Genomic DNA, 22821 nt, shown 5'->3' with positions numbered 1-22821 from the left:
TTTAAAGATTAAATATATGCTAAAACTGGGTGAGCTGGTCACTCTGGTGATTCTTTCACACAGGCGGTTGCTGTAGTTGCTTCTGACTGAGCCCATGCTATGATCATAGCCATTCATGATGGTTTTTTAATGATTGAAATGAAAATCACGAATGAGAAAACATTTTTAAGTGGAGAATATGCATGCATATGCGTATAACTGAGTATTTAAAAGGATGGATGTTCCACATGAAAAACTCTATATTTTAGAATAATGAACCATCAAAAATGGGCTTGGATATAATTTGTATAAATCTGCACATCCTGATTATCTCATTAGTGTTCCTGAAGATGCTATGAAAGATTGTTGACCTCAGTTGATTCTTGATCCATCCTTCTATGGTTTTAATTAAAAGAATGAGAACAAAACACCCTCCTCTTCACAAATACAAAAACCAAAGGAAGTCATTGAATTATGGAATCTTAAAATTCCACCACTTTCAAATACCTAAGAGATCATCTACCAAAATTCAATTTATCTTGCAACATAAACTTCTGACTTGGAGCAGTTTCTATTTTCGAGGTGGAAATTCATCATGCATAGTGTACCAAAAAGATAAAATTATGGAAGTGGAGCAAAATTAAGGTACAGTGTTAGCAGAGGATATTTCATAGATCTTTCAGAATGTTTTCCTCTTAGTTACAAGAAATACGCAAATGGAAAACATTGTGTTATAAATGTATCTTAAATTTAATATTCTGATTCCCAGTGCTCAATTGTAAAAAAAACCCACAAAACCTGTATGCTGTCTGAGAGAGAGAGAGGAGCATTTTAGTTAACTATACAATTAAGGCAAAAGAGAGGGTTCTGAACAACTCTCTCTCATAGTGATATGGAGTTTTTGCTATTAGCAAGTGAATTGTTTTAGGAAATATTAGCAGTATGTTCACCAGCTTCCCATTTTAAGGAGTTATCAACTTTGTTTTAAAGGTTTCAAAAATGAAAGCAGATTGCATCCTGGCACTAGCTATCACTTTATATACATACATTGACCAATTCCGCGTTCTATCACTCAGTGAGCATATGTTGCTGTGCTACCTCTATAGCATTCGGGATTGAAAAAGAATAACCAGGCCAACATAAGGATGTTTTTATTTTTGCATATTTATGTTTAGTTTTTACAGATTTTTAATCTGCTGCCCTTAACCCAGTCATGGGTTTTCCAAATGCAGGACAGATGTATACCATTTTTAGACCATTTTCAAAAACCAGTATCATAAACCACAAAATTCAGTTTGGTTGGTAACTTTTTTATTGGCCCTGACTACATTTTCTGAGTCATTCCTGTTTCCTCCCAGGGCTCCCAATCTCACTAGGCTAAGAGAAAAAACATTCTCCTTCAGCAAGTGCCCTTAGATATTCTTCTAACCTCCTAAAAAGAGTTTCTTGGGAATCTGAAACTAAAAGGAAATAGAAGAAAAAAGTAAACTATTCCTCTACAAAGTCCTTGAGAGAGTTATGTACACCCACTGTCTCAAGTTTCTCTCCTCCAATTCTCTCCCTGACTCCCTCCAATATGGCTTCTCTCCCCTTCACTCCACAGAAACTGCCCTCCTAAAGGTCACAAATGATCTCCATCTTGCCAATTCCAATGGCCTCAACTCCATTCTAATCCTCCTCAACCTCTCAGCTGTCGACCACCCCCTTCTCCTGGAAACATTATCCAACCTCGGCTTTACTGACCTGTCCTGGCCTGGTTCTCCCCCTACCTCTCTGACTGCTGATTCTCAATTTCTATTATGTCCTCCTTCTGTGCCTCCCACCCACTAACTGTCAGTGTCCCTCAAGGTTTAGTATGGATCACTTTCTATTTTCCAGCTATACCCACTCCTGTGGAGAACTTATTGGCTCACATGGCATCAACTATCACCTCTATGTACATGATAACCAATTCTACATCTCCAGCCCCAATCTCTTTTCTTTTCTGCAGTTTTGTATTTCCTCTTACTTTCACGACATCTCTATTTGGATGTCCTCCCATCATCTGAAACTTAACATGTCTAAAACAGAACTCCTAGTCTTCTCACCCAAACCCTGACCTCCCACTGACTTTCCCATCACTGAGATGGCACTACCATTCTTCCTGTCTCACAAAGCCCATAACCTTAATATTATCCTTGAACCCTCTCTCTCATTCAGTCTAGATATTCAGTCCATCACTAAATCTTGTCAGTTCAACCTTCATAATATTGCTAAAATCTATCATTTCCACTTCATCCAAACTGCTACCATGTTAAAATCACTTATCCTATTCTTCCTTGATTACTGTATCAGCCTCCTGCTGACCTCACTCCAATCTATATTTCACTCTGTTGCCTGGGTCGTTTTGATATTCAGCCCATGTTTTTCCACTCCTCAAGAATTCCCTTGGTTGCCCATCCACCTCCTCATCAAAGAGAAACTCTTTCACCATCAGCTTTAAAGCACTCAATCACCTTGCCCCATCCTACCTTACCTCGCTGCTCTCCTACTACAACTCAGCCCACACACGTTGCTCCTCTAATGATAATCTCATTGTACCTAGGACTCATCGGTCTCACCACTGACCTCTCACCCACATCCTGCCTCTGGCTTGGAACATCCTCCCTCCTCATATCTGACAAATGATTACTCTTCTCCCCTTCAAAGGCTTATTGAAAGAACATCTCCTCCCAGGGGCCTTCCCTGACTAAGCCCTCTTTTCCTTCTCTTCAACTTCCCTCTGCATCACCCTGACTTGTCCTTCTGACTCCTAGGCCTGTGCTCTATCCACTAGACTATGCTGTTTCTCATGCTGTCTTTGTTAGATGGGTTTTATTTTCCAGACAGTTTCTGATATGAAATCCTAAAGAGGATTAACTTTACCTGCCTGATGAGCCTCAGAGGTTGTATTTTCGACCCTCTTCTCGTCAGGCTATTATAAATTAGCTCCACACAACCACAGAAAACTAGCCCTGCCTCTGCCCTGGGTAAGCCTCAGGAACTAACCAGCCTGGAGGTAGGGGTTCAGTCTATATGTCCTCTTGAGTTCCCTTCCAACCCTTTAAACTTCTGTAGATGATTTTATGAGCAGACCTACCAAATGTTTCCATTCAGTAAATGCCCACACCTTTCAAGCTAATTCTTGAAAACACAAATAGCAAGAGTATACTTCCAGATCACCAACCAGGAGTCAGGGTCTGGCAACTACCTGTGTTTCTTTGCATCCAGTGAAAATTCCTCACCATTGGTTTCAAGACTCTCCACCCTCTGCCTGCACTTTACCTTTTGTGCTCCCAAATTCACTCTCTTCATTCTTCCCAAGCCAATGTTCTAACTACCTCAATCTCTACTCTCCCACCTCTACCTCTTCCCTCACATTGTTTGCCACCAGCTTGAACTCCCTTCCTCCCCAGATCTGACAGAGCACATTCAAATCCCCCTACATTCAAATCCCCCCTAAAATCCCACAGCCTCCACCAAGCTGTCTCCAATTAATTCCCCAGCACCCTGAGCTATCTCATCATTTCAACCAACTCTAGCAATTACAAACTTATTTACATCCTCCTTAGCACTCATATATATACACAACTGCTCAATTTTTGGGGGGCATTCTAGTTGTATCTGGCCTGGGAGAACTGCCATGCCTAGTAATTCAGAAGGTAATGGGTTCTTCTGCCACTTGTCTGCTGTATGACCTTGGGCAAGTCACTTCACTTCTCTGTGCCTCAGTTACCTCATCTGTAAAATGGGGATTAAGACTGTGAGCCTGATGTGGGACAGGAATTGTGTCCAACCCAATTTCCTTGTATTCATCCTCAGCACTTAGTACAGTTCCTGGTACACAGTAAGAGCTTAAATATTATTATTATTATTTGTCTGCACACCCCATTACTGTGTAAATTATTTGTGGACAGGGACTTTGTCACTTCATTATTCTGTACTTCCCAAGTGCAGTGGTACAGTCCATGCATTAAGTGGGTACTCAATAAACACCACTATTACTACTGCTTGTATTATTACTCTTGCCAGCCTCTGGTCCCAGTGAGACTCTACAGACACTGGAAATTATGCGGAGTATAGATATATTCATCCTAGCTAAAGCCCTCCCAAAGTTGCAGTGTATTTGTTTTTTGAAAGTTGTTGCTGGCTACCTTTACTAAGTTTGGCAGCCCAAATTGGCAGAAGGACAATAGAGACACTGTGCATGGTGCTATTGTAATAGACCCAGTCCTGCCATCTATGAAAAACTAACATCTTCTTATAGAAACGCTAATCCAGATAAAGGAAAAAGTCATTTTGCTTTTAAAATGACTTTTCTGCCTCTATTCAGGAAGGCATCATCATGTGAATTTATTAAACAATTAATATTTCACCCTCAAGGCACTGAGTTTCTTTGTTGGTATTGATTGAAAGTCTCAGTAGTTCAAATTAAGCTAAGGAGAAAGAGTCATTTTTCTTAAATGCAAAGTATAATATTTTTCACAAATTTATATAGGAATATGCATCAATTACTTTGGCTCCTGAGTAGCTGTGTCCCTTGTTAATGTCCTGCATTCATTTCCGGAATAAGGATCTTTCTGAAAAGATGTGAAGTGAGCAGAAACTTACTTTTTTCATTGAAAGAATTTTACCGCTATTCTAAACCCTGCGTGTCTATCTCTCAGATGAAATTGTGGGACCAAATGGCACTCTTTTTTTTAATTATTTAAAAGTCACTTCTTATTCTCCTACTCTGTGTTAGCATGGCTCTGGAAGGTGAACACATTTTTTTAAAGTGACGTGTCTTTTCTGAATGCCTATTTTTACATGAACATATTTTGATAGAATTTACACCATCTAGTCAGCTAGTCAGGTCTGTCAAAATTATTTACTGAACGTTTTATGAGGTTTGTAGAGACTGCTGCACAGTGAGGGGAAGGTCAAGACTGAATTCCATCCAAAGAGAAGCTTGTCTCCCAATGGGGCAGAAAGACACAAATTAGTGCCTAAAACATCAAGGATAGAAATTCACAAATAGAAAGCTGAATAAGTACCCAGTGGATGGAAATATATGTATATTCATAGAGTTTGGTGTGTGCCTTATGGAAGTTGGCTCTTGTTGAGCAAAACTTTCTTCTTGGTTATACCACTGACTCTATCTGTTGCCGACTTGTTCATCCCAAGCGCTTAGTACAGTGCTCTGCACATAGTAAGCGCTCAATAAATACTATTGAATGAACTTCAGAGTCATCCAGAGGTTCAGTGTACACGCAAGAGATTCTTGGAATGATTGAAATCACTGGAATCCTATGGCTCTCTTTGCAAAGCCTTCTTACTTAGGGGAATCTCATCTTTAACTGATATCATTCACCAACATGTGCATTTTATTTGGAAACTATATAGATCATAAGGGATCTGAATGGGCTTCTGGAGACCTACATTGAAAATGAGAGCAAATTTTAATAGTGTGAAAAACTGGAATTCTTTTACCAGTTCAACATTTAATCTTTGGTCATTTGGTTATGAAGGGAAATATTAAATCTCCTTTTAAGCCTTGGGCTACATCTGAAAACCTGTCCTATAATAATCGAATGAACGGTATTGCTCAGGTTGCTATTTTTACTGCAAGAAGAGTTCCAATACCAACAGTGGCAAACTTGTCTAGGATTTGTGCAGTTAATGGCAAACTGCCCTCTGACTGCATTGACCCTGGACCATGCTGATGCAGCATTAGCTGCAACCTAGATCTTCCTTCCAGTGAAAAGTAGGGTAATTGAAGTCCTTTCATCTATTTAATGTTGGGGCTTTAGGCAAACCCAAATTAGGTTGTTCTGAGATCCCAGTCTCCAGGCCCCCCAGATTGATCTGACTCCTTTGTCACTCAAATGTCAAAATGGGAGATAAACTAAAAAAAAGTCTTTTATAAGTAAAAATTATGCATAGACCTAAAATGATGTCAGTATGTAGCCACTGAGAATAGTGGAGTGCCACAGTTGTATAACAATATTGCCCAGCAGCAGCTGATTTGCAGAGAGACCAGAAGTCAGAGACTCTTGTTAAAACCCATAATAATCCACTGTAGACTCAGGTCAAATTGTTTTTTTTCCCCCACCGAAAATTCAATAAATGGATCTGTTCTTAGCAGACTTGTGTGTGTGTGTGTGTATGTGTTTGCACATGCCACCTCCCTAAGGGATAGGGAGCAGTTCTTTTAGGATTGTCAGCAATGGAGTACTAAACTAAAGCTTGGGAGAGAAGCAGCATAGCCTAGTGGAAAGAGCACAGGCCTGGGAGTCAGAGGATCTGGATTCTAATTCTGACTGCATCACTTGCCTGCTGGTGTGACCTTGGGCATGTCACTTTGGTTATCTGTGCTGCAATTTCCTCATCTGTAAAATGAGGAATAAATCCTATTCCCTCCTACTTAATAATCATGGTACATTTTAAGCATTTTCTGTGTGACATGCACTGTACTAAGTGCTGGGTTTGCAAAGGGCCATAAAATACTCCTATTTAGACTGTGATCCCATGTGAGACAGGGATAGTGTCCAATCCAATTATTTTTATCTACCCCAGAGGTAAGTATACTGCTTGGTGCACTGTAAACCCTTGATAATTATTATTATTAGAAGCAGTGTGGCTTAGTGGATAGAGTACAGGGCTGGGAGTCAGAAGGACCTGGGTTCTAATCCTGGTCTTTTGTGTAACCTTGGGCAAGTCACTTCACTTCTCTGGGCCTCAGTTACCTAATCTTTAAAATGGGGATTGTCTATGAGCTCCATATGGGACAGGGACTCAGTCCAACCTGATTAACTTGTGCCTACCCCATCACTGTCTCTAACCTAATTTGCTTGTATCTACCCCAGCACTTAGTACAGTACCTGGCACATAGTAATCACTTAAAAAGTACAATAATAATAATAATAATTACAACACAATAGAGGCAATGGTAACAATCCTTGCCCTTTGGGAGTTTACAACCTAGTTATCTAGTCTGCTAGACAATAATGACAATGCAGAGAAAGCTGCATCCCATAGCAAGCTGGCCTTTGGTGGGTCTCAGTGAGTGGAACAGAAGCTTTTTAATAATAATTATGATAATAATAATTGTGGTATTTGTTAAGCACTTTCTATGTGCCAAGCACTGTACTAAGTGCTGTGGTGGATACAAGCAAATTGGGTTAGAGACAGTCCCTGTCCCTCAAAGGGCTCACAGTTTCAATCCCCCTTTTACAAATGAGATAATTGACGTGCAGAGAAGTGAAGTGATTTGCCCAATGTCAAAAAGCTGACAAGTGGCAGAGCCAGGATTAGAACCCAGATCCTTCTGACTCCCAGGCCCATGCTCTATCAACTAGACTGCATTGCTTCTTTTTATGCTGTTTCCTTCCCAGATCAAGCTCTGAAGTCAATGATGGGTTATAGGATGCAGTATTATCTGAAGCTCTATCCAAGGGGATCAGTAAAAAGAGTGGAATCACTGCAATAACTGCAGGTGATTCTGCTCTTTTACTCCATTGTCATGCCCTCATCTTGCCATCATAGTGGGAAAGAATAGGGCAGGGAAATCTCCTCTGGTCTTTTCCCTCAGGGTTGTTGGTGCTTCCAGGCATCCCCTAAAACTAAGTGCCCATAGCCCCAGGGACTTAAAATAATAATAATAATAATGTTGATATTTGTTAAGCGCTTACTATGTGCAGAGCACTGTTCTAAGCGCTGGGGTAGATACAGGGTAATCAGGTTGTCCCACGTGAGGGTCACAGTTAATCCCCATTTTACAGATGAAGTAACTGAGGCACAGAGAATTTAAGTGACTTGCCCACAGTCACACAGCTGACAAGTGGCAGAGTTGGGATTCGAACCCATGACCTCTGACTCCCAAAACCGGGCTCTTTCCACTGAGCCACGCCGCTTCTCTGCTTGATTCTACCACCTGCCAAACAACTTCTGGATGCTGAGTTTGGAGGGGTTTTCTGAATGGTCAAACATTAAATATTATTATTCCTTTGGAGCAGGCACAGACTTGAAGTCATTCTCTTTTTACAAATCCCTTAGGGCACACTAGCCATTTGACTCTCCCAGAGCCCTATTCAGTCTATTCAGGTCTCAGCAGATTTCTTTCCTACAGTGCAAAATAATATGTGGCATCACCTATTTTGGTCATTCTAATAATAATAATATATTAAGCAATTACTGTATATTAAGCACTGGCATGGATTCAAGTTAAAGTTAAAGTAGATTCAAGTTCAAGTTTAGAAGCAGCATGGTATAGTGGATGGATCATGGGCCTGGGAGTCAGAAGGTCATGGGTTCTAATACCGGCCCTGCCGATTGTCTGCTGTGTGACCTTCAGCTAATCACTCCATTTCTCTGTGTCTCAGTTCCCTCATATGTAAAATGGGGATTGAGAGTGTGAACCCCATGTGGAACAGGGACTGTATCCAACCCGATTGCTTGTATGCTCCCCAACCCTTAGTACAGTGCCTGGAATATAGTAAAAACTTAACAAAATAGCATTATTATTATTATCATCAGGTCAGAAACAGTCCCTATCTCCCATAGATCTCACAGTCTCAGGGGAAGTGAGAGCAAGTACTGAATTCCCTTTTCATATGTGAGAAAACTGAGGTACCAGAAAGACTTGCGCAAGGTCACATAGCAGTCTAGTGGTGGAGTTAGGATTAGAAATCAGGTCCTCTGACACCCAGTCCTGTGCTCTTTCCACTGGGATCTGAACAAATCTAGGAATAACACAGGGGGAAAAACTCCTCTTTATCCCATCACTATTAGTAGGACATTATTGGCTGCTGTATCCAGATCAAGAGTCTGAAAATTCAGAAAAAGATTAACTTGCCAGGTGTCATTCAAAGAATATAGTGCTTTAAAGATTTTGTCCTTCCCTAATCCTTTAGCAAGATTTTGGAAATTGCGTAAAGCAAAAATGCAGAACTGGTACAGTCATCCACATAAATACAGTTGATAATGATTACAGAGATGATCATGTTCTTCTTGTTTTGATATGTAATTTTTTCTTGGGTTTGCCTGTCTCTAAACTGTCCCCTTCTTTTCAGCATTGAGTTAATTCTCTAATAATTCATTAACTATGTGAGTAGTCCAATGTTCGAAAAGTTCAGGTTTTGTTAAGCTATACATGTCATTTCCTTTTTTGATATGCACTGTTCTGTAGATGAAAGCAGTTTTAAAATTTTTTCTGTCTATTCTTTTTTCCACTGGCGTTTATATCCTTAGCTTCACCTGCGTCTTTCTCTGCAATGACAAATTATCTGCCTAGACAGCTCACTAGTATATCTTTTAAATAACTGGGCAGCAAACCAAACCTAGAAAAGAAAATGCACTTTCTAAAAAGCACAGGATTAAGAAGTTGATCTTTTGCTAGTTTGCCATTTCCGACCTTAGCAGAGGCAACCCTAGAAGACAACCATATGAGCAATACACTGGAGAGGAGGAGCCTGTGGGAGTGTTCCAGAAAGGCAGGCTGTAAGTGCATCCTATAGTGGCTGCCTCACAGTCGCTTCTTGTCTGAAATATCAGAAGAGCAGCATGGCGGAGTGGATAGAGCATGGACCTGGAAGTTAGAGGTTCATGGGTTCTAATCTTGGCTCTGCCACTTGTCTATTGTGTGACCGTGGGCAAGTCACTTAACTCCTCTGTGCCTCAGTTATCTCATTTGTAAAATGAGAAGCGAGAATGTGATCACTTCATGCGACAGGGACTGTGTCCAACCCAATTTGCTTGTGTCCGCCCCAGCGCTTAGTACTGTGCCTGGCACATAGAGAAGCAGCGTGGCTCAGTGGAAAGAGCCCGGGCTTGGGAGTCAGAAGTCATGGGTTCTAATCCTGGCTCTGCCACTTGTCAGCTGTGTGACTTTGGTCAAGTCACTTAACTTTTCTGAGCCTCAGTTACCTCATCTGTAAAATGGGGATGAAGACTGTGAGTCCCTCGTGGGACAACCTGATCACCTTGTATCCCCCCAGCGCTTAGAACAGTGCTTTATACATATTAAGAGCTTGATAAATACCAAAATTTATTTGTTTAGACTGTGAGTCTGTCATTGGGCAGGGATTGTCTCTGTTGCCGAATTGTACATTCCAAGCACTTAGTACAGTGCTCTGCACATAATAAGCACTCAATAAATACTATTGAATGAATAAACAAATACCATTATGATTATGTCCCTGCAGATTCCAGCTGCAGGGCTAATAATTGCCAGATCGTGGTTTGAACTTTAAATTGGGTAAAATGAAAGATGCTACTGAACCTCCTAAAAAGTGCCTCCAACAATACAGAAAGGGAAGTCCCAGGGGTGATCTTGATTTGCTGAACTGTCTTTCCTGGAAGCATAATTTATTTCCAACACTAGCTGCATTAAAAGATTTTAGTGCACAAACAGACTCGTGTTTGCATCAGCCTATGTCACAAGTCCCAAGCTGATTGGTTATGCACTGCATGACTTGGTTTCCCTCACTACATTCCACTGCTTGAGGGAGAGACCCAGGTAAAGAGACTTAATTTTCCTAGCTGTGTCTATAAGGTATTGAGACAGCATGAGCTTGAGAGTCTGGAGACCCAGGTTCTAGTCCCAGCTCTACCACATGCCTGCTATATGACCTTGGGCAAGTCATTTAACTTATCTGGGCCTCAGTTTCCTTCTCTATAAAATGGGGGTGCAATGGCTGTTCTCCCTCTTTCTTAGACTGTGAGTCCCATGTGGGACAGAGATTGTGTCCTATCTGATTATCTTGTATCTACCCCACTGCTTAGTACAGTGTTTGGTACATGCTAAGCACTTAACAAATACCACAGTTATTTTATCCACATTTTACTGATAAGGAAACTGAGGCAAAGAAGTTAAATCCTAGAAGTTAAACCCTAGATCACATAGCAGACAAATGGTAGAGCCTGAACCGACAGAGGATGTGATTAATATGAATATCTATTATCTACAACAGTGTTTAGCAGAGTGTTTGACCCATAATAAGCACTTAGTAAACCCCATCACTGGAATTATTGCCATTTTTAGGAGGCTTCAGCATTGACTCAAGTAGGAGCTCTGATTCAGGTGCCGCAAGTATTTCTCCTTGAGGATCTTTCCATATGTCCAAACCCTCTTTCAACCTTGGTGATTCCTGCATAATAATGATGATAATAATAATAATGATGATGGTATTCGTTAAATACCTTGTGTCAAGCACTGTTCTAAGCAGTGGGGTAGATTCAAGCAGATCAAGTTGGACACAGTCGCTGTCCCACATGGGGCTCACAGTCTTTAACCCCATTTTACAGATGAGGTAACATCTGCATAGTCTGCTTATCCACTTAGCATCTGTTTATCCACTGATACCTGCAGCCTGTGCAAGTCGACCATCCACGCTAGTGAAGACACTAGCAATTTTCAAAACTGACTTATTACCAGGTCTTGGGACCACCTCACCAAGGAAGAGACCATGGACAATCTTTTCTTGGCTTTTATTTTGACAAACCCAGGTTCAATGAATTTTACACAATGTCTCTATTTAATGTCATCACCCCATGGATCCCCAACTTGGCTGTCTTTTTGCTTTCAAACCCCTCCTTGAGTCATCGGTAGCAGAATTTCCCTGCCATTGGCCCAACCCTATTCTGACCCATTCCCCTTCCAGTCCTATTTTTTTGCAAGAAGTTCAGTCAGCCAATCAATGGTATTTATTAAGCACATACTGTGTGCAGAGCACTGTATTAAGTGCTTGGGAGAATACAATAAAATAGAGATGTTAGATATTATCCCTGCCTTCCAGGTGTTTACACTGTAGTGGAGGAGACAGACATTAAAATAAATTGCAGATAGGAGAAGAAGCTGAATGTAACCATTATGTACACTAAGTGTTGTGGAGCTGGGGGTGAGTTGAATAGAAAGTGCTTTAAAGGAAGAGACCCTAGTGGATAGGCTACACAGAAGGAAGGATGGAATAGTGTGAGGAAATGAGGGTTTAGTCAGGGAAGAGCTCTGAGAGGAGATACGATTTGAAGATCGGGAGAGGGGTGGTCTGTGGAAGCAAATATATCCAGATTAGGTTCCTTAATCTGCTTACTTTTATAGCTCACCTTGATCTTTCCCAGTGATGTCCACATTAATCCTACCAAAGAATAACAATAGAAACAAAAGGCTATGATTAATAGAAACAAAAAGCTATAATTAATTATAAAGAATACATATTAATTGAGTTCTTATATTTGTGGGAGAATATTCACACCATTCTTGAATGGACCTTCTTACTGGACAGCAGCAGTATCCCATGTATGAGGCCTTTCCAATCCTTGGCCCTCTAGTATGCAGACTGACAAACAGGTCCTATTATTTTAGTTTAAAGGGTATCCTGCAAAAAGGATGCTACTTTGGGAGGTCTCCTGCTCACATACTCCTATGATACATATGTTATCAATAATTTATGTTTAGCATTTGTGCAACACATTCAAGCCAATAGGCATGTATTTTGGTCTTTGTGAAGTAAATTTCAACTGCATCCTTCCCCATTTATCCCTTCACAACCTTGTAAAGAAAATTCCATCATCAGTGGAAACAGTGAAACAGAAAGGGTCAGTTGTTTACTTGCTTTTCCTCCAAAAAGCCAAAGACACTTATTTTTTGGTCAGGATTTGATATTTTTTAACATTTTCCCAACTGCAAGAATGCACAAGACATTGCAGCTGGCCATAATCTGAGGCCTGAATCATTAAACCCTCTCCAAAAAATCACAAGACAAATACAGTGAGACTCTGTTATTCCACACCCCCTTTCTAGTGTGGGATCTGATAAGGCTTTCTTGGACTCAAAATTTTCCACAGGGAATTTGCAAGACCTCTAGACTTTAAGCTTCTATCTAGACTGGAAACTCCTAGAGGGCAGGGAACGTGTCCATTTGCTTGGCTGTATTGTGCTCTCCAAGTTCTTAGTACAGTGCTCTGCACACAGTAAGCAGTCAGTAAATACCACTGATTATTTAGTTGATCACAGCCTTGTGATGGCAACCAGTCAGTTACCTAGGAAGGGGACTCCAAGCCACAGCTGTTCATACAGGAATTTCTTTCCCTCTAGCTGCTAATTTCACAAAAATTTCCTATCTCGACATTTCATTAATGAAACTTTGGGGAAGATATGCTTCATTTCATTATCTCAGATGACCCTAACCCCCTCTTTTGCAAGACAATAAGGAACTGCCTGTTAATTCCTTCTTCTGAATCACTCTACCAATCCCTTGTTTGATTAGAAGGCTTCTATTTTATGAAATTACCTATTGAGTAGAGTTGGCAGACTTTTTGAAGTCTGAGTCAGCCAGATTGTCATTAATTTTGATCCTGTGTGCTGCAATTCCCGGGATAACTATTTCCCTTTATTGTCCATTTAAAATAGGTCCCATTTTGCAAATTATCTGGATCTAATTGTATTTCTCTTTGTCATATTACTGGAGAATTTTTATTTTCCTCCACAATGAAGACCTTGGCATTGAGATCCAGCCTGACTCCAGGAGATATTTTGCAGGTTCTCTCTCATCACTGAGGAGCCTTGGGTTTTTGTTGTTGTTGTTGTTGTTTCCTCATTAGTGTCTCAGACTCTAGATGTTCATGCTGGCAAGTTGGATTTGGTTCTATTCTCAGGTTCTTGGCTCACAGCTCCCAATTAAAGAAGTAATAAGTTTTCAGAGATGCATGCTTCTTGCATTCTGCAGCTCTGTGATTAGAGTAAAGTTCTGGAAGTCCCCACTGAGTCATGTGGTGTTATAATGAAAGGTTTTCTTTCGAGAACCAAACAATAGCGTTTATTCATTCCGTGAAATTGTAATTGATCAGAATGAACCAACTCCTCCAAACAGATTTTCTTAAACCTCAAAAAAATGCATGTTTTCCACTGACTTTTGTATGTGCCAGAATCACAAACATTTCAAAGCCTATAGATGTTATGGTGGGTAGAGCACTTTTGAATTATATACTTGTAGTTAACTGTTTCATGTTTGGCTACTGCTGTTTTCTCTTTTCAAATGCTCATAAACTATCAATGCACTCTAGAGCTGCCTAGTCTTTCTCCACTTTCTAGTCTTTCTCTGATCAACCTATGGCAATGAATAGACTGATAAGGGATTTTGCATCCACCTGTCAGTGAAGTTTTGATTGTATTTGTCAGGGTGATTTGAACTCAAATTTGGGAAATAATGGATATACAGTGCATGAGGCATAGAGATGAGAAGCAGCAGATGCAAGCTTGCTGAACAGCACACAGGCCTGGGAGTCAGAAGAAGCTGAGTTCTAAATCTGGCTCTGCCACGTGTCTTGTGTGAACTTGGACAAGTCACTTAACTTCTCTGGGCCTCAGTCACCTCATCTGTAAATGGAGATTTAGAGTGTGAGCCCCGTGGATGGCACGACCATCCTTCCCGTCCCGCAGGCCCGCAATCTCGGTGTCATCCTTGACTCGTCCCTCTCGTTCACCCCACACATCCTATCCGTTACCAAGACCTGCCGGTTTCACCTCTACAATATCGCCAAGATCCGCCCTTTCCTCTCCACCCAAACGGCTACCTTACTATTAGGGGCTCTCGTTATATCCCGGCTAGACTACTGTGTCAGCCTTCTCTCTGACCTCCCTTCCTCCTCTCTCGCCCCGCTCCGGTCTATTCTTCACTCCGCTGCCCGGCTCATCTTCCTGCAGAAACGATCTGGGCATGTCACTCCCCTTCTTAAACAACTCCAGTGGTTGCCTATCGACCTCCGCTCCAAACAAAAACTCCTCACTCTAGGCTTCAAGGCTCTCCATCACCTTGCCCCTTCCTACCTCTCCTCCCTTCTCTCTTTCTACCGCCCACCCCGCACACTCCGCTCCTCTGCCGCCCACCTCCTCACCGTCCCTCGGTCTCGCCTATCCCGCCGTCGACCCCTGGGTCACGTCCTCCCGCGGTCCTGGAACGCCCTCCCTCCTCACCTCCGCCAAACTGATTCTCTTTCCCTCTTCAAAACCTTACTTAAAACTCACCTCCTCCAAGAGGCCTTCCCAGACTGAGCTCCTCTTCCCCCTCTACTCCCTCTGCCATCCCCCCTTTACCTCTCCGCAGCTAAAGCCTCATTTTCCCCTTTTCCCTCTGCTCCTCCACCTCTCCCTTCCCATCCCCACAGCACTGTACTCGTCCGCTCAACTGTATATATTTTCGTTACCCTATTTATTTTGTTAATGAATTGTACATCGCCTTGATTCTGTTTATTTGCCATTGTTTTTACGAGATGTTCTTCCCCTTGACGCTGTTTAGTGCCATTGTTCTTGTCTGTCCGTCTCCCCCGATTAGACTGTAAGCCCGTCAAACGGCAGGGACTGTCTCTATCTATTGCCGACTTGTTCATCCCAAGCGCTTAGTACAGTGCTCTGCACATAGTAAGCGCTCAATAAATACTATTGAATGAATGAATGGGGGACAGAGTTTGTATCCAATCTGATTTACTTGCATCTACCCCAAAGTTTAGAACAGTGCTTGGCAAATAGTAAGAGCTTAATAAGCACCTTAATTATTAGTATTATTTTGAAAAGAGTAGTTCATAGTATGAGTTTTTCCCCCTATAGCTGTGGCATAAGTGCACAGTGACTGATGTTATCTGTTTTCATGACAGAAGGTTTCATGTTCTCTGTAAAGATATGCACCAGAATCTATTAGTGGATTTCCTTCATACATGTCATGTAGACATCTGAAGATTCTTAAGAGCTGAATGTAATTCACATGAATATTTCTAACTCTCATAAGTAAAACCAGTTGAGTCCATTAAAAATTGTTAGCTTCAGGAAATTTAAAATTATTGCTCATGGTTTTTCCATTACCAAGCATGAAAATCCCTTTTTAAATTCCTTAAGAAGCAGCACTGGCCTAGTGAATGGATCACAGAACTGGAAGTCAGGATAACTGGGTTTTAATCCCAACTCTGCCAGTTGATTGCTTTGTGATCTTGAACAAGTCACTCAGTTTATCTTGGCTTCAATTTCCTCATTTGTAAAATTGGGATGAAATGTCAGTTCTCCCACCAGCTTAGTATCATGTGGCGCAGAGGCCATGATGTATTTGATTGCCTTTTATCTACCCCAGCACTCAGTATAGAGTTTTCCCCATAAGTGGGCAAACACAATTATTATTAATAATAACTAATAACCTGATATCAAGCCTCCTCCTTTAAACAAATATGTAAGAGGATTTTTCCATATTCTCAGTTTTAAATAGCTAGCAGCAATTGATAGGCATTTGGAGAAGCAGCGTGGTTAGGTGGAAGGAACCCGGGTTTGGGAGTCAGAGATCATGGGTCCTAATCCCGGCTCCACCACTTGTCTGCTGTGTGACTTGGGCAAGTCACTTTACTTCTCTGTGTCTCAGTGGCCTCATCTGTAAAATGGGGATTAATACTGTGTGCTCCATTTGGGACAACCTGATCACCTTGTTTCCCCTACCCCCAGCGCTTAGAACAGTGCTTTGCACATAGTAAGTGCTTAACATACCAGCATTATTATTATTATTATTTGGCAATAACCACTAGAGAGGATCAGTTGCCTCAGTCTAGGGTTGTCCATAATTTTTGTGTTAGTCCTGTTTGTTATTAGAATGTTTATGTGACTAGATCGACCTTTCCAAATCAGTACAATTATATAATGCAGGTTATGCAAATAAATGTGGAATTTGCATATTAATCCAATAAATATGGCGATGCATTATACACACACACGCCATATTTGTTGACATAACTCCCACTAGCGCATAATTGTCCCTCGGTACTTTTTGAGGAGGAAATAAAAGATTATTTGCCAAAAAATATAGTAATTATGCAAACAAATGTGATATTCAGAAGGGTGGGAGAATATTTCTTGGCATAAATGAGGATAGTATTAGGAAGGCAGATTGCAAAATAAATCAAGCATTGGAATCTCCTGGCTACTGACTGAATTGGCTTTTACAGGAATGTGAATTATTGGGATAAGTAATAAAGTACTCTGCATTTCTATGTACAAATTCATTATTACACAGGCAAGAATCTAATTGGAGCCTAAGACTACCATGTTAAACAGCAGTTAACAAGTTAAATTGTGACACACATCTTAAAAACAAAATAATAAAAGGTAATTAAACTTTTGGATACATTAAACAATCTTTCTTTTGATTAGAGGTTTTTCTAGGTTGTGGACTAATGATCTGTATTCACTAACATCAGTTACACATAAGAGTTAGCCTAAGATGCTATTTGCATGTCTCTTCAAAGTAGCCAATATGAAGGATTTCTATATAATATTTTTTTGTAAAAAAAAATCAGATAAAACCATATGTGTGCCACCATCTGCACCATAATAGCATTACTAATAACTGTGCTATTTGTTAAGAGCTTACTATAATAATTATAATTATGGTATTTATTAAGCACTTACTATGATACAAGCACTGTTTTAAACACTGGGGTAGATACCAACTAATCAGGTTGGACACAGTCCCTGTCCCACATTGGGCAAACAATCTTAATCCCCATTTCACAGATGAGGTAACTGAGGCACAAGGAAGTTAAGTGATTTGCCCCATACACCAGACAGGTGGTGGGGCCGGGATTAGAACCCACATCCTCTGAGTTCCAACCCTTACTCTTTCCACTAGGGCATGCTGCTTCCCAAGAACCATGAAAGTGCTGGGAAAGATTCAAGATAATTGGGTCAGATACAGACCGTGTCCCAGATGGAGCTCACAGTCTAAGGGGGAAAAAGAGTAGATATTGGAGCCTCATTTTACTGATGAGGAAACTCAAGTATAGAGAATTTAAGTGGCTTCTTCCAGGTTCCAAAGCAGGCAAATGGCAGAGGTAGGATTAGAACCCAGATCCTCTGACTCCCAAGTCCATGCTTTTTGCATTAGGCCCCTCTAGACTAAAGTCATTGTGAGCAGGGAATGTGTCTACCAATTCTGTTATATTCTACTCTCCTCTGCACTTAGTACAGTGCTCAGCACATAGTAAGTGCTCAAATATGGTTGATTGATTAGTCCATTCTGAGAAGGATAAACCAATGCATTTGCTAAAGGATTTCCTCTTGTTTCTTTCACAGTAGGGAATTCCAGTCTTCTCTCTGGGTAGCAGATCAGGTTCATAACCCCCACTATTGCTTACACCTGCTCAAAGTCCTTCAGAGCAGGAAAAAAATGTCTTGAATCAAACATTTTACAGGAAAACCCTTCACTTCTCTAGATGCAGTCAAAGGAGACTGAATAAATAATTTTCCACATTAGGGCCAAACTCCCTGAGTAGGGCTCTTTTTTTATGGTATTTGTTAAGAGTTTAATATGTGCCAGGCACTATTCTAAGTGCTGAGGCAAATACAAGGTAATCAGGATGGGCACAGTCCATGTCCCATCTGGGACTCACAGTCTTAGTCCCCATTTTACAGATGAGGTAACTGAGGCATAGAGAAGTGATGTTTCTTCCCCATGGTCACATACCAGACAAGTGGTAAAGCCAGGATTAGAACCCAGGTCCTTCTGACTCCCAGGCCCATGCTCTGTCCACGAGGGAGTAAGCAAAGTGATCAATCACTTCTTAGTGCCACACAATGAGGGATGTGGCAGCCTCCTGGCCCCTAATAAAGATGGTGGCTACTCTGTTCTTCTCCAAGATGGTGGCAGACAAAAATGATCCATTAGCAGGTTGTAAATCAGTGTCTCAGAGCTAAGCTGTCTGGGGTATTTGTCAAGAGGTGGCAGAGAAAAGCTCTGCCAAATGTGTATGGTATCATGACCTTATGCTGCGGGCATGCCTGACGAGTCAGGAGGGAAGACCTCTTTTTCCTCGCCTCAGAGAGGCCAGTGTCTGAATTTGGTCTCACCCTTGATATCTCTCATAAAGTGACATCATGAGCAGGTACACCTTCAGTTTGTTTGTATCCTCTGACATATTCCTACAAAAAGAGAGTGTTTTCCCCACCTTGAAGTATATGTTGCATTTTAAGGCTGTTTAATACATGGTTTCCAGATTTCTGTGTTGAGAATAAGGGATACTGGGTGCAGTCTAGTTTCACCGCCTCCTTCCAGTCTAGAGTTGAGCTCCCTCTCATTCAGAAGCAGGACAGACCATTGCCAAGAAAATAGGACAAGGCTAGCCCGGATATTTGGAACATCTGGAGCCCCCTGACCTAACCACTAATATCAGTTGTAGCCAAAGTGTAACAAGGAGAAGAGTTTCAGGAATGGGACTGGTGATTTGAGTATGTGCCAAGGGAAGAGGGAAAAGGCAAGGAAAGAGGGAGATAAGGAAATGAGAAGAAAAGAAGACAGAAAGAAAGGAGACACAAACACTCATGCAAAATCTAATGGATTCCCTCACTCTGTTGAACACTTACACACACCAAATATACAGCCAAGTAGAGTCAATAGAAAGAAAAATGAAACAACAGCAGTTGAGTCCTACCACTGTAGCTGTGTTTGTACAAAGTTGGTGGACAGCCTTTCTTGGGGCCAGTGGGAGCAGGAAATGTCAATGATAATTCTAGGGCTCAGATGGCTGTGCTGTGCTGAGTTTCAGCAGAGGGTTATTTGCCAGTGCGGCCACCATCTCCATAAGTGGAACTTTACCACATTTCCCAGGCTTCTGCCAGAAGTAGCAGCATGGCCTAGTGGATAAAGCATGGGCCTTGGAGTCAGAAGGACCTGGGTTCTAATCCTAGCTCTGCCAGTTATCTGCTGTGTGACCTTGAGCAAGTCACTAAACTTATCTGGGCCTCAATTAACTCATCTGAAAAATGGGAATTAAGTCTGTGAGCCCCATGCGGGACATGGACTGTGTCCAACCAGATTACCTTGTATCTATCCCATTGCTCAGAACAGGGCCTGGCACAACCTAAGCGCTTAATGAATACCATCAAAGACATACAGGGAAGTCAGTGCATGACTGCCCTATTTCACTCATATATTTGGTCGCAATGCTATATGTGGGCTCCAAATATTCATGTTTATGATTTCTAGAAAATGGCCCGAAAGAATGAAACTCTTAAGAATGCTTTATTTGGGCTTCACCTTACCAGATACATATATACACACATATACTCAAGGTTGCCTATGTACTCCCATGCACATATGCATGTATGCTGTAGAGTTCTATGACTGAACCTTTAACCAAATCATATTTTCTCTTTACCCTTTCTTTCTCTTACCACCATTTCATGTATCTCTTTCCCTTCTTTCCCTCTCTGAGTGAGTGCAAATTTGGGGGATGTGGCCATAGATTGGCAGACTTCCGTAAGTTAACATTTCAGTCTAAAATATATACATAATTCAGAGTCTTAAATACATGTGCATACACACGTTTGGCGATTTATTAAATTAATATCATGTCCATGTATTTTGTGAGGTCTGGAAAGTATGATCACTTTAGTTCATGTTAAAATGCTCAGTTTTATTTGAATCCTCCTTCACAGGATTCTTTGTATGGTTGGCAGCAAATAAGTGATGCAGCATCATCTATTTTTAAGTTTATTCGGGGTCGTGATGAAATCAGCCTGGTCCCTGTTTGCAAGTCTGGAAGCTCATATTAGCTATAGCCTTTGGGGCCCCTGAGTTATTTTCAGTGAACCTTGGCAAATGTGTTTCTTATCATTGTTTTGTTTGCATCTGAATTCAATTATAGCCTTGTTGATGAAAAGGATGCTGTAGGGAATAGAACTGTATAAATTAGGAAGCCTTATTATCATTATTTATTATTTGTTGAACTCCAACAGTGCATTTAGTGCTATATAAGACAAAATGGTTTCCCTTCCAAGATTTCAAGCCTAAATAAAAAAAAAAACTCAGTATATAATACCAGCTCAAAAGGTGGTTAAATTTTAGAAGGATAAGGTTTTTTTTCATTTAGCTATCATAAAAATGTCCTAGAAATGCAACAAAGCATTCATTTTAATCAGAACAGTCACTCTGTTGAATGTTAGTAGAAATATTTCTAGACTGTGATTTTCTGCCTCTCCTCTAAGGAAAGGTAATAAGATAATACAGTAATTCTTTTTTAATCAATCAATTAGTATTTATTGAGGGCTTACTGTGTGCCAAGCACTGCACTAAGCAATTAGGGGAGTACAGTAGAGTTAGGAAACATTATCACTGTCCTCAAGGAGATTAATTCAGTTATCAGTAAATCTAATATTTTTTTCAGGGAATGGATTTAGACAGAGGTTGGGGAGAGGGGCAATCTTAGTATGTGAGGGTTGATGGAGCTCCCTGGGATCAAGGAAACCCCCTCCGCGTCCCCCCCCCCCCACCACCCCAGAAGCCCTCCTCACCTGTATTCCCTCATTTTCATGAGACTGTCACTATCCCCTCCTTTCCCACCACAAAACAGTTTTGCCAAGGATGTCCCAGAATGTAACAATGATTATTGTGTTATTCATTCCATGCCCAGTGATGGAGTAGTAAATTTTGGACAAGTCTAGGACAGTCACGAAGGCTGCGAAGGGGTTGATTGATTGTCAGGCTGATGAATTGTGCAGTGCCACTCTTTCTCATCTCATCCAGCCATGTTCCCACTGGGGGGATGGGGCCAAAAGTGAGCAGGTGAATGAGGAGAGGCAGTACATTGAGTGTATTATCCTGTGCAGTGCACACAGGAATTAGAGGGTATAAGTTCCCCTTAAGCCAAAGCATGATTCTGAGGCTGTTCCACAGCCCCATAGACCAGCAGCCTTCCCCTCCCTCCCATGCTCTAGAAGTCCAACTCACATCTTACTGTGGTGTGGGATTGCGGCGGGCAGGAGGAGGGGAGGCTAGTAAAACCTCCAAAAGACGGGAAATGTGTGATAGGCCTACGCTATTATGGGTGGTGAAAGTTTCTGACTGAAGAACCACCTAGGGCTCCTTGCATATTGGGCACCTGTGGCTACAATTTTTTTTATGGTATTTGTTGTGCTGTGTTAGACACAAGATCGCCCCTCTCCCTGACCTCTGTCCAGATACATTCCCTTGAGGACAGTGATCATGTTTCCTGACTCTTTTGTACTCCCCTAATTGTCCCTGTCCCACATGGGCTCACAGTTTTAATCCCCATTTTACAGATGAGGTAACTGAGTCACAAAGAAGTGAAGTGACTTGCCCAAGGTCACACACCAGACAAGTGGCTGAGCTGGGATTAGAACCCAGTCCCTTCTGACTCACAGGTCTGGGCTCTTTCCATCTGACCACATTGCTCTAGTAGCTGGATAACTGGGTTGGCAAAGCCTGGAGGACCAACTCTAACAGCCACTTGTGGTCTTTAGTACTGAGGCATAACCTTGGCTTTATTGATAATAATTATGGAGTTTTGAAGTGCTTACATTTTGCTGCCACTGTTCTAAGCACTGGTGCAGGTGCAAGTTAAACACACTGGGCAAAGTCCCAGTCTCACAAGGTGCTTACAGTCTAAGGGGGAAGAAAACAGATATTGCATCCCCATTTTACAGATGAGGTAACTGAGGCCCAAGGTCACACAAGAGCAGGCCAGTGGCAGGTTGTGATTAGAGCCCAGGTCTCCTGACCCCCAGCTCTTTGCACCAGGTTGTAGAATAGATGTTTATACTGTGGTCTTCATCCCACGGGGATGAAATCCTGAGAAATAGCTCAAGCTATATCTTTGTCCAGGAGTAGCAGGAGTCCAAGCCTCTCTAGGCCCTAGGAGTGCCAACACATCCCCACCAAGGTCCAAGCCGGGCCCACTGAGGCCTGGCTTCCACTCTAGATGAAAGCCAGACCGTGCACACCTAGCATGATGAACATAAGTAAAACTTATGGGGATAAGTGAGGTCACAAGGTCTTGTAAAAATGAGTGATTCTTTCA

At 41.5% G+C, this 22821-nt stretch overlaps 1 protein-coding gene across 5 annotated transcripts in view; it reads left to right on the top strand.

Moving 5' to 3' along the window:
- ZMAT4 (zinc finger matrin-type 4) overlaps nt 1–22821 on the top strand; it is a 255411-nt gene that overhangs the window by 167992 nt on the left and 64598 nt on the right. The gene's annotated exons all lie outside the window — the stretch shown is intronic.

The sequence above is a fragment of the Ornithorhynchus anatinus genome, chromosome 5, assembly GCF_004115215.2.
Source record: "Ornithorhynchus anatinus isolate Pmale09 chromosome 5, mOrnAna1.pri.v4, whole genome shotgun sequence".
NCBI lineage: Eukaryota > Metazoa > Chordata > Mammalia > Monotremata > Ornithorhynchidae > Ornithorhynchus > Ornithorhynchus anatinus.
The sequence above is the reverse complement of the archived record's forward strand: the minus strand, read 5'-3'. Positions and strand labels throughout refer to the sequence as shown.